This window comes from Corvus brachyrhynchos, unplaced genomic scaffold (genome assembly GCF_000691975.1).
Source record: "Corvus brachyrhynchos isolate BGI_N302 unplaced genomic scaffold, ASM69197v1 scaffold266, whole genome shotgun sequence".
Taxonomy (NCBI): domain Eukaryota; kingdom Metazoa; phylum Chordata; class Aves; order Passeriformes; family Corvidae; genus Corvus; species Corvus brachyrhynchos.
Genome location: NW_008238633.1, coordinates 1,936,709 through 1,948,917, shown reverse-complemented (window position 1 = coordinate 1,948,917; position 12,209 = coordinate 1,936,709). Strand labels below are relative to the sequence as shown.

Sequence of the window (12,209 nt, the reverse complement as noted above, 5' to 3'; positions counted from 1 at the left end):
AGGGAAAGATTACATGGATTTTACTAATTTTGAAATTATTGAGCATAGAGGGAAGAATGTATCCAAGCAACTCCAGATGAAGGCAAATAATTGCTTGGTACTACCAAGCTTCAACATTCAGGCACATGGAGATAGATATTGGGGATGTTAAAGACAGAAAAGGTTTGATCTCATTTGATCCCAATCATTTGACCTTTCTCTGGGTCAGTCCAAGTCCCTGGTGTCTACAGCTCATAACAAAGCTGTAGATTGCTTTTAAATTCTTCCAGTCCAGCTTCTCACACACTATTCCTTACCCTTAGGTGGTACCAATAGTCCTCCAGTGGCCTTTGCAATGCAGAAGCCCACTGAAATTGCTAATTCAGAAAACATCACCTGTTTTTACTGACATTTCATCACTTCTCATATCACTGTTGGTTGGATTTTTCAATGGTGTTGAAACCAGACCTAAAGAAGCTGCCTGCCATGTCTGCAAGGCCATTCTGGCACACACAGCCAAAACAGAACCCTGCATCAATCAAAACCTTCCTGATAATGCAAAGGTTCTGTGCAGAAAGACGCCAGGACCTTTTCTCAGTTCTAACACTTCATCAGGAGCCACAAGCAAAGCAGCCAAGCAGAAATTATTGGCACAGTCATGCAGGAGAACTGATAACAGCGCTCCTTGGTGTCTGGGAACTGGAGGAGAGTCAGGGAAAAGATGCCCAGAAGGGGGACAGGCTGAGGGTCATTTTCAGGCACAAATTAACCCTCGAGCAAAGGGTGTACAGAGCATCTTTAGAACTTAATGCCTTTATTGAAGCTGCTTCTCTCACCTCATGAGTTTGTCACTTTCCAGCACCTTCCTCACCTGCAGGAAGGAATCACGTGCTTGGAAGTCCAAGAAAAAGCTGTCTCTCACTGTTCCCCTTTTTGAAGGCATTTTTTTTCTGTACAAAAGAAGGGTTTTGGGTTTCAGAAGGAATGGATATTTCTGTCTGCCCACCAGATCTCATCCAGGCAACTTTAGTTGCATAGGACTCTGAAAGAGCTTTTCAGATGTGGGAACCAAAGTTGCAGAAAACAACATTTTTATTTGTTATTTTCAGTTCAGGAATGTCTCTTTTCCATGATGGGCTGCAGACCACTCACCAAAACAGAGAGCTGGGGCAAAGAACCCCCTCAGAGCCTGCCCACAGTTGTGAGAAAAGGAGTGAGAGCCTAAATTCTGCTCATCTTGCTGTCAGACATGAGTTGAAGCCTTGATTCCTGCAGCCATTGACACACAGGAGTATCAGTTTCTCCATGGTAGTGACAGTAAACTAATACCACAGAGATATTTTTGAAATGGACAGAAAATACGCAAGAACTTTGCTGACAGAAAGCTTTTGTAGCGTTCAAAGTGCAGCTCTATCCTTCAGCTCTGTCCTTTAAGGAAGACGCTAAACAGGTCAAATCACCTCGCTGGTTCAAAAACAACGATAAAAATCAATAATTTATGGAAATGTCTTTATTCACTGATATTCCAGCAATAACTAAAGCCACTTGGTAAAAGGAATCGCCCAAATTCTGCTTTGAGCAGAGAACATTCTGGAAACTTTCACTATGGCAATGCTTTAAAAAATTACCCACAGCCTAATTAACATCTGCTGTAGGAGCTGAAGTTATTACAGGGTCATTTATCTACTCCAAGGATCTTGTACACAATTGAGCAGATTTTTAATGTTTAACATTTCTGCCCATAAAGCACCAATGGGAGCCATTCACCTAAGGGAGCATGTAAAGGGTAATTCAGCTCTGTGTTTCTCCTCAACATGTCTCACTAATGCCAGCTTTTCCAATCACAGGAGAGGTAACATCACCCATGAAAGAAGTGCCGTTCTTTTTAGAAAGCTCAAAGAAGACTTAAAAATTTTGGCACCACAAGATAAACAACACCAACAAAAAAGCTTTAAAAAAAGTATTAAAAAACAAACTGGATATTCTATAACTGAGAAACTCTTTTGCAAAAGGCCTGATGTGAATGGCCCTAGATGCAGTAGGTTTATTAGGAAATAAATCTAGAAATGTGTCTTGGGAAGGTCCTCTGCAAAACACAGCTTTCCTCATCTGCAGCCCGGCTCTTCTGAAACACAGCTGGTCAGAAGGTGATAACCAAACTGCAGCTATCCTCATTTTTTGGGGGAATTGTTCCTCTGATTCATTTCCCACTGTTAGATTGGCCAGTTGCTTAGCAGGAGAAATGGAATTTTGGGGCACATGTGCCACAGGAGGGGCAGGGAATAAAGTTCCAGACCTCAGGAAGGTTGATTTCCCTCAGCTCAGGAAAACTGCAGCACACACATGGGTGTCTCTAGCACTCAGAAAGTCCAGGCTTTACTAAGGGTGATTTCAAACTTAAGAGGAGATCTATGTTTAATTACAAGTAGAATGCAGAAGTCAACCCTTCTTCAACTAATTTTGGCTTTTCTTATTATGTGAATCAATCTAAAGATTTCAGAAAGACTTTTTGATCATCATTCTGGCTGGTTTTTTACTTTTGGTTTGCTGTTTGGGATTTTTGTTGTTATTGTTGTGCCCTAGATAATAAGCAAAAATTTCTAGATTAAGGAAGTATTTCTTCCAACTGGTTTGTGTTGGTCTGTAATCCCTTCTAGCAGCATTTCTGCCAGTGGGATAGGCCCACTCGAGCTCTTGGTGTGGCCTTTCTGAGAGAAACAAAGAGTAAAAAGAGGATTTTTTAAATCTTGGGGGCGTGGGCAGCCTGCTGATGCTCCTCCAGCCGAAACCCAACAGTTAAAAGGAGATTGTTAAGCAAATCAAAGATCCTAAAACAACTGTAGTCCTGTCTCACTTAAAAGGGATTTTAGGACTGGCTCAGGTGCAGGGCAGCTCTCTACCTTAACTGAGTCACACATTTGAATTTGAAATGAGTGCTGGGGAAGTTTTATAATTTATTTAAATGGTCACTCAGAAGAGCTTCAGCACCAGCTCAATGGTTATTATTGAAGCTTAAGGGTAACAGATAACTGGTGGAAAAGCAGAGCTGTGGGAAAGTGGGAAGGAAAAGTGCAGCTGGAAGCCAACACTCAAGAAGAAGAAATATCTATAAAATGGGGTTTAGACATGTGAGGGAATTCTCAAATACAGTCTTACATATAACTTGACCAGATCTTCGAGAAACACAAATATAAAGTATTTAGACAATAATTTTTAAAAGATGGAAAGATAATGCAATCAGAAAGAGGTGAATTTAACGAGTGGATTTGCTGCCATGCCCAAAGATCTCAGAGCGGGCTGGGCACATTCCTGTCTCACCTGGCTACTAGAAATAATGATTTATTTTCTCAGTTTAAGTGGTTTCAGAGTATTGGAGAACCAAATTAATGTCTCTGGGAAATAAGTTATACTGCTGTCAGTTTTGGGAAAAAAATGCACATATTTTTATAAGACTTGTTTCTCAAAAATACCAACATTAATTTAAAGTTTGAGAGCATTTAAAAACCTGAGCTGGGAAATGGATTGGACCATAAGAGATCACATCACACAAGTGAAAAAGTAGAAATATTACAAAATAAAAAAAAGCTGAGGTAAAATATCAATGGAGCTGAGATTTCCAACTAAAAAGAAATCAGATAAATTTAAAAAGGTACAGTTATTAATAAAACTCCAGACAAAGCCAGCCTGGAGCTGTGTGATGAGTAAACAGGAAACTGGAACCAGAAAATACAGAATGGAAGGAGTCTGCTGCCATCGGTGAGAGAAGTTACCCTAAGTTTTTTCTTTCTTCTGAGCTAAGATTAGCAGGTTTAATAACTCACTTCCAAGGAATAGGCTGAATTCTTAAAACTAATAACTTTTTTCCTAGTTTCTAGTAATCTTCTGGATGTGTATCTAGAGACAAAGGCAATTTTATCTTTTTTTTCTCCTAATCATAATGGAAGTTAAAATCCTGTGATACTCCTCCTCTGCATTACTGTATGGAATATTAAATCTGAAATCCTGCTTTTCACTTCTTGGGCATTTATTGTTATGCTTTCCCTTAAATATACACCACTGTGAATTCTTGAAGAGCAAAGTCCTTGAAGAGCAAGTCCCAGTCTACAAAAAAGCCATTTTCCCCCCAAAACCTTTCATGTTGCAACTTCCCTCTCTCTCAGTAGTAACCCATCTATTTCTAGGATTGAAAGTAAGAACTACCCCCCCAGTGAGTTGAAATTTTGTGGTCTGTCTGGAAAACTAGCTGTACATTTTTTTCCACTCATATTTCAGGTGATGTTTTGCTCACTCTGTGCTCACTGGAAGCAGGTGTAAATTATTACTGAAAAAAACCACAAACTAGGGAAAACCAGCTGCTACCAAAAAAGTGACTTCAACTGCAACCTAACTGGAACTGTTACACTCCGAGGAGAGGGATTATGAAAAGATGATCTCAATTTCTGGTACACTTTGCTATCTCTATTTTATCCTTGGAAAATCCAGCTTTTCAGTGATTTATGATAGAAGCAGAATTACCTATAAAGTCTATTTAGAGAAAAAAAATTCAGCAAAGGGCCAGACTGCACACAACACAAATAGGTCTTTATATGTGGATAGTTTGTTGCTAAGCACATTTGAGGAGGAATAAATAAAATGCAAAATAAATTCTAATATACAATTAGAACTTCCCAATTGAATCAGATTTTCTGTCCCACCGTTCTACCCCTATTTTTGTACTTTGGTTCCATGGGTTTGGCTTCAGGTTCAGCTGCTGGAGCAAAGAACTGTGCACAGAACCATGAAAGGCCCATGGAGACTGACAAACACAGCAAGGGTGACCAGGCCCAAATGTCTGAAATTTTCAAATAAAAGTAGGAGAGTTTATATTAAATTTATTTTAGTTCACTGGAACAACAGTGAGCTGCCAGGCTCTAGTCCACGGTGTACTGAACTGCTACATTTTATTATTTACTGCTTTATATAAAACTCAAATACCAGAAATCAGCACCACGTCCTCTGTACATTCCCAGAATTGCATTATTTTCCTCACACAACAGCAGGGCAAGAAAATACTGTTAATGAAGTTCACAGAGCAAAAACTTCGGGAGAAAAAATGAGTTTGATGACATCTGCCCCACGTCCCACTGAAGGGATGCCTCTATATTAACTTATGCAAATACAAGTAAACATTCCATAGTATGCAAATGAGCTATTAATAAATCATTACCATACCTTACATCTGTATAATAGACTTTTTGAAGAGCTTTTTCAGCTCTGCTCTGCTAATACTGAGGACTCAGAGCCACAGATGGCAATCACAAGTGCTATTACAATACAAATAATGCAGATTTTATTCTGAAAAACACAAAGAATGTTGGTTGCACTATCAGCCAGTTACAATCTGAGGGAATAAAGAACCCCAGCAATGTGGAAATATTTTTAATTAGCATTTGAGACATATTAAAGCCATCAACCAACACCACCCCCTACTCTAAACCTGCCTTTTTAAAATCAATTTCATCTTGTAACAAAGAAATTTTTAGCAGGGAGTATTTATATCCTAAATTAGAAATACAAGGTTTCTGGCTGCTTTGGGTGTTGTTCCTGACCCGGTGTTATTTTTCCTCCATTTCTGATCCAACCAGCTATTTAAATTCACCAGGATGTTTGCACACGTTTCCTAATTCACTTTATATGTTAGCTAGCACTCTTTTTTGTTGTTATTTTTTAAAATTGGCTTTTAGCATCCAACACTTCACATGAAAAGGCAAATTCTATAGAGCCCACAGTGAGTCAGCAGAAGGGCTGCTGCTATAGAATGGCAAAAACCTCCACAGAAGGTGTCACATGTGCTGAGAGAGCACAACATGACAAACCCAAGAGCTTCTCCAGTGATGATGAGGGGTTTCAGGCACACAGTGGGCAGAAGTCCTAACACACTTGAAAAATATTTAACTGAACAATAATGGAGCAGTGCCAAATACTAAAAGTTACCAAAGATAATTTTAATTGTTGTAGATATAATAGTGTTCAATGACAGCTGTTTTGGAACAAAAAGGTTATTTCCTGAAAATTATTGTAATATTTTTCTCCCAAAATAGCCCCTGATTCACTGCTAAAGTTACCTGGCATCCTCTTATGCTCAGCACAGACTAGCAACCAGTTATTAACTTTATTTTTTAGGAGTCTTCAGATCTTAAATGAAAATAATGACTTATTTGAAAGACTAACAAGAGTCAGTTCAGAAGAGGGGCAGACAAACCAAGTGAACAATTTGCATGACTGCAGCATGATGCCTTTAATGTAACACTTATTTCAAGCTGCTTTGCCTGCCCGGATTTTATTTTCTTGTACTCCTGCAACACAAAACTCAAGTAAGGATTAAAGTCACTGTTTCTCTGCCCAGCAGAGTTCCCTGCACGCTGGCAGCACATTTTTATGATGAAGGTTTAATCACAGAGTAAGCAGATATTTATTACACTCAGAAACTCTCACCTGAGGCCTTTGGGTTCAGTGTCTGTGTGCATTTACACTAAACGCCACCAGAAAATAGGATGCCCCAACAGGACAAATATTGGGGTGATTTTTCACTGTGTTCTGCCTCACACCCCTGCCTGGGTACAAGTCAGAGGCAGAGTTTAGTGTGTATTTTGTTGGGTCATATCTCAGTGGTCACAACTTCCTTGGAAAAAGAAGCCTCTGCAGCACAGTTTGTGAGATGCAAGAAAAGGATGCTCCCATTTTATTGTTTTGCCACTCCTGGTGATTCTTTCAGAACTAACAGCATTTTAGGATGTTTAGTGTTAAAATAATGTATATTAATGTATATTAAAAATGTATAATAATGTATATTAATTACAAAGACAATCAAGAAACTGCTTTATTCAGTCTTTGGTCTCGTTATCCAAAGCCATGCAACCTATTTGCTGTGAAGACTAATGAAGGTATTTCAGCAAACATAATTAAATCTATAGGATAATCTGAATGTCATCTAATTCTCTTTCAGTCTTTATTACCTATATCCATCCTAAATAATTCCAAAAAGTTTAAAATGTGTTTAAGCATTCAAGAATATAAACCTGATTTGCCAGACATTTGAAAGAGACCCTGATCTCCTTGGTTTAAAACCTCTTTGCAGTAGAAATAAAAGTTGTGGTGATGGGAATGTGAGATCCATGGCAGGCATGCTGAGAACTGACCCTTAAGACAAGGAGATGCTCCCCATTCCAGGACTTTCACTGGGATTTAGGAGCTGCAGTGTGTGAACTGTTGTTCTACAGCATCATCATCATTTAATTGACCGGCAGCATTTCCTACGTCTCTCTGAGCACCCTGGAGATTTGGGGAAAATATGTAAAAAGCAGGGATTTTAAAAATAGTGTTTCAAATTAACTCCATCACAACAATGTATAAAAACTATAAAGCGGGACAAAGGTTATAGGAAATGGAAGTACCAAGAGATCTTCAAGCACTCCTCCAAAAGAAACAAAGGAAGGGGGGGGGGATTCATTATTTTTTCACAGTCATGAGGGAGTGAGTACCTTTCTCATACTCTTACAAAGAAAAAACAATTCTCTTCATGAGCAAATGTTTAATTGGAATCTGGAGGTAAAGCTCTCTAGGTATTTTAAGTTAAAATTTGCATTTTTGAGTTTTTAGTCTTTACTGGAATCGTAGAATTGCTGTGTAAGACAGCAAATTATCCTAAAGGAGTTACTTTAGGAATATAGATGTGATCTGCTGATACAAGTATATACAAAGCCCTTTTATGAGCACAAAATAACTGTATAGACAGTAATGACTTTGTCTCGCAGTGCTCTAGCAATGTAATATTATTTCTATTTTATATAGGAGCAAACTGAGACGGAGCTCAGTGACTTTAGTGACCCACAGGAAGTCAGTGACACAACCAGGAATAGAAGCGAGACCTCTCAGCAGCTCAGTCCCATGCTTTAACCACAAGCCCAGCCACCTCCTTCCCATCTCAGATTAGCACAACTCTGAGCCTTGGTTGCATCAGCTCCTAATTTCAGATGTCTAAGCACATATAATTGTAGAAATCTGGATTTCTGAAGTTGAGTAAGTTACGTTCATAAATCTGTCTTAGCTCAATCACCCAAGAAATTAGGATAAACTGGTTTTAAATGAGGCTCAAAACGACCTTTTGGTTGCTTTAAAAGGATTCCTTCAGAAATAAATTTCGGATGGATTAACACATCTGACAGACAGCAGTCTATGCTTGAGCTCTTTATTCCTATATGTTCTTTTGCCTGCTAACTGTGTGTGATGTGCAACTGGGCCCATTTGATCAGAATGGGACTGGAACATGGCTATCAGATCCAATTACAGAAGAGCCAGACAGTCCTAGAGAGGAAGTTAATCCCTTCAAGATGAAATCAGAGAAGCTAAGAGTTGGGGGGAGACTAAAGGTCAGGGACAAAACCATTCTAATTAGAGGTGGGCAGGCTGGTGTGATCTTGGCTTTAGTGAATTTAAAGCAGGCGTGATTCGGATTTTGTTCTCTTTTTATCCAAGCCTCAAAGTTCAGGCAAAGGAGGCTCATTTTTAAGGGGTTCTTGTTTTGACCCGCCCTGCAGTTATCTGTGAAAAATCTGCCTCGTGCCTGGTTCTATCCCTCCTGCTGGATCCGAGGAGAAATTCACCCAGGGATAGTCCTCTACCAGCACTTAAAGGAATGCAGTTTAGGTTTGGCCATATATCTGTGTAAAATGCTACTGATAGCAGCTGAAACTTCTAATTCTCTTCAAGTAAAGAGTGTGTCCATACAGAATGTGCGAGCTGGAGATAGGAGTGTGGTGCGATATTATGACTTACTTTTTAAAAACATGCCTTCCCAGACCAAAAACTGCCAATAAAGGCAGAATGAGATATGCTAAGGCAAGTAAGATATGCTTTTTATCAATAAAAGGACACCAGATATATGAATTAAAATATTACATTACCCAAGAGAAAGAACACAGGGTAACTTTAAAAAAAAAAGCAGCAATACAGTACATTTTCAGCTCATTTAAACTCCATTCCTTTAAACCAATGCAATTTGCACAACCAGAACTTGCTGCTCAGGCTGTCAGATTTCTGGCTGCATTGTCAGAGTAGGAGATTGCCCTCTAGATGTTAAAAGTTTGGCTACTTCTTCATTCTATCCCACAGCACCGGGATGGGATGCACCGTGAGGGGTGATTTTAAACTCGGGTAATGCACCCAGAGGCTGAGAGCACAGACACAGGGGAAACATAAAAAGTAAGTAAAAGGTGGAACTTTGTGTCTTTGCAGAGATGGGAAGGGGTATAAATCCTTGTAAGGTTGCTACCCTGTTCAAGCCAATTGTAAAAGTCACAGCATCGTCTCCAATATATTCGTTGCTCTAACCATAAACACCTACCTGGAATTCCTTACCAGGAATTGTTGCACAGAAATTCATCCATCAAGATGGAAAAGAGAAATGAAACCGTTTAACAGAGGTTCTTTTGTCACTGCTAACACCCTTATCCATCTCGAGATTCCACAAAGTACTCATTTCAGCTTCTTATCTCAGTGAGAACTATTTTTGCCATATGATTGAATTTAATCTGCCTCATATTTTCTGAGTAATTGAAACCCATAATGTACAGTCAGTCTGTAATAAGTGCAAGCAGAAATAATATTTTTTTTTTCGGATGCAATGAATGCTTCAAAAAGACTCGCCACGAAAAACTGACCGATTAAAATTAATATAAAATGCAATTCTTTCACATGAAAAGAATTAACTAGTGCTTTTATACCCAGTAAGAAAAACAAAGTATAATTGATCTTGTGTGAAGGCAAATTATCTTCTAATTTTAAAACTAGAACTGATGCTGAGAGACTCTTCTCTGCTTCTCTTTGAACTTAGGGAAGAAGTGCCCATGGTTCAGGAAGGCCTGAGCCTGACATTTCATTCTTGTTTCATAACTCCTAGAGGTCCCAGCCAAACTCAGGAATTCTCTCAGATAAGCAGGGGAGAAAGTCTGGATCATCAAAAACTGCACAGTCAAACAATGCAAACAAAAACTTACGAGAAACTGATAATGTCTTTATTATGACCATTTCATTACTGTATAAAGCAACTTGATTACAGAATAGATAATACATTTGCAGCCTCTTTTATTTCTTTACCAATACAGAAATGATTGGCTTTCTCTGGAAAAAAACCACTCTGTTAAGGAAAAACAAATGAATTCAAATCATAAATAAGGCATACTCTTAATTACCAGAGAAAATTTATGGGTTCTTCACCTCTTGATTCTTCAAATTAAGATTAGCTGTCCGTCTGAAAGAAACATTTAATGAGATACCAAATCCTACCTAAAAATCCATGTTAAGCAGGAAATCAGCTAAGTAATTTTTTCCCTTCCTGTCTCAATCTGCTAAAATGCATATTTACAAAACCCGAGTAATTTGTACATAAGTTATCACTCTGTTTTCACTTAATGTTTTATGAGCTCTGTTCAAAAGATGAACTTGCTAAATACGATACTTAGAACAGAAGGAGACTGATACTGGCTTTGCAATATTTCTGTGAAAGCTGTGTCTGGCTGATTTCTCTGGACTGAGTTAGATATGCCTGTCTCACTCGTGCAATTTAATTAAAATCCAAACTCTGCTTTGTATTTCTGCCTCACTTCCGAACTTACTAAAAGCCTGGGCTCAAAGCATAGTCACAACTGGATGTTATCAATACCTGCCAAATTTTTTGAGTGCTTCCAGTTGCACGGAGTTTGAAAAAACCTGCACGTTAACACCTCGATTTTTGGGAGGGGTCCTCTGTTATTCAGACACTTAAACTAAATGGGTAATTCTCCAGCAGCTCACAGAGAGAGCAGCAGCTCTGCTCTCACCAGAGCTAAATCAGAACTCTGTGGAGCATCCAGCTTAGATCCTTCTCCTTTTAACTTTCTATTGAAACTCTACCTCAGCTATTGCTGTAAAGTGGTAGAAATATTAATAACCGAGGTATTTAAAACCTCTTATTGTCAAGATTATTTTACCCACATTTGCCTCTTTGTTCATCCATGGTAATTCTGAGGGTTTGTTTTACTTGTTTTCAGGACCTGGCTTCTAATTCCGAGCCAGGGTATTACTGGAATAGGTCATTACTGCAGCATGTTAAAATAATTTTTAAAATACCCAACCAAAACAACAAAAAATAACCACTTAAAAAAAAAGTATTTCCACATTTCCAGGGCTAAAAAATTCAGATAAAAGGAAAAAAGCAGGAATTGAAAAAGATTCCTTGATCTGTCAAGGCAGAGGTAACACCTCAAGCCTATACAAATAGACAGATAATTCTCATAAAAATTAACACAAGGCTTCAAGCCTCTGCAGACAGAGAGATTGTTCTCATAAACAAAAGGCTGTAGGCAAAGTTAGTATCTGTAGGTAGTCCAGGTATTTTGACGTGTTCAACCCTAATCTATAAATTGCCTTCAGTATACAAATAATAAAGCAAATGTGGGCTCTCTTTCAAAATGCTTGATGACTAAGAACCATAACGAGGTAAATTTGGGATCCTCTCAGCCTTCCAGTGATGTCCAAGGGATCTGGAGTTTTTTGAGATAAACTGTTGTATCCCGGGGCACCCCGAGCTCCAAGATGACTCTCTAAAGCCTGTTGATCTTATGCCTTTTTTTCCACATCTAACTTCTTTTTCAAAGCCTCAGAGGCTGAGATAGAGGAGGTGACAGGCTTGTTGGGGCTTGCTGCCTCTGGAGAGGTACCGAACACAGCCTATACCGCTCGTCTCTGCATTCCTGGGAGGGTGGGGGGGGAGCGCCCAGAGATAATCTCACGGAGAAAAAAAAAAAGTGAAAAAGAATTTGCTTTTCCTCTGTTACTGCTAAGAACCTTTTCAGAAAAGCCTTTACTCCTGTCATAGCAGGACACAGCCTGACGTGAGGTGACCCAGGCAAACTACCCAGCGCAGAGCGGAGCTGGCTGGAGAATGGGAATGCAAAAGAGAAAGCAGTCGGCAGCCGGAAAAAGTGAATTTTCAGTTACGGGAGATTACAGGGAGCAGAGATCAAATTCCAGCTGCGCTGCGTGGCCGGCGCTCTGCCCTCAGGTACACGCGGGTGATTCCGCTCCGCGGGCACGGGGGAACCGGCCGGGCTGGAGGGACGGCCCGAAGGGCAGAGGGAGGAAGGAGCCGCAGCACCTCCTCCTCCTCCTCCTCGTCGTCCTCCTCCTCACTGCCCCGCCGCTTCTCCCCTCTC

General features: G+C 39.6%; 1 protein-coding gene across 1 annotated transcript in view; it reads left to right on the top strand.

The window, feature by feature from the left end:
• Positions 1-11,839: 11,839 nt before the first annotated feature.
• PPARG (peroxisome proliferator activated receptor gamma) overlaps positions 11,840-12,209 on the top strand; it is a 54,358-nt gene continuing 53,988 nt past the window's right edge. The window contains exon 1 of the mRNA XM_008636031.2: positions 11,840-12,058. The gene's annotated coding sequence lies outside the window, so the exon portion shown is untranslated. The remainder of the gene's footprint in view (positions 12,059-12,209) is intronic.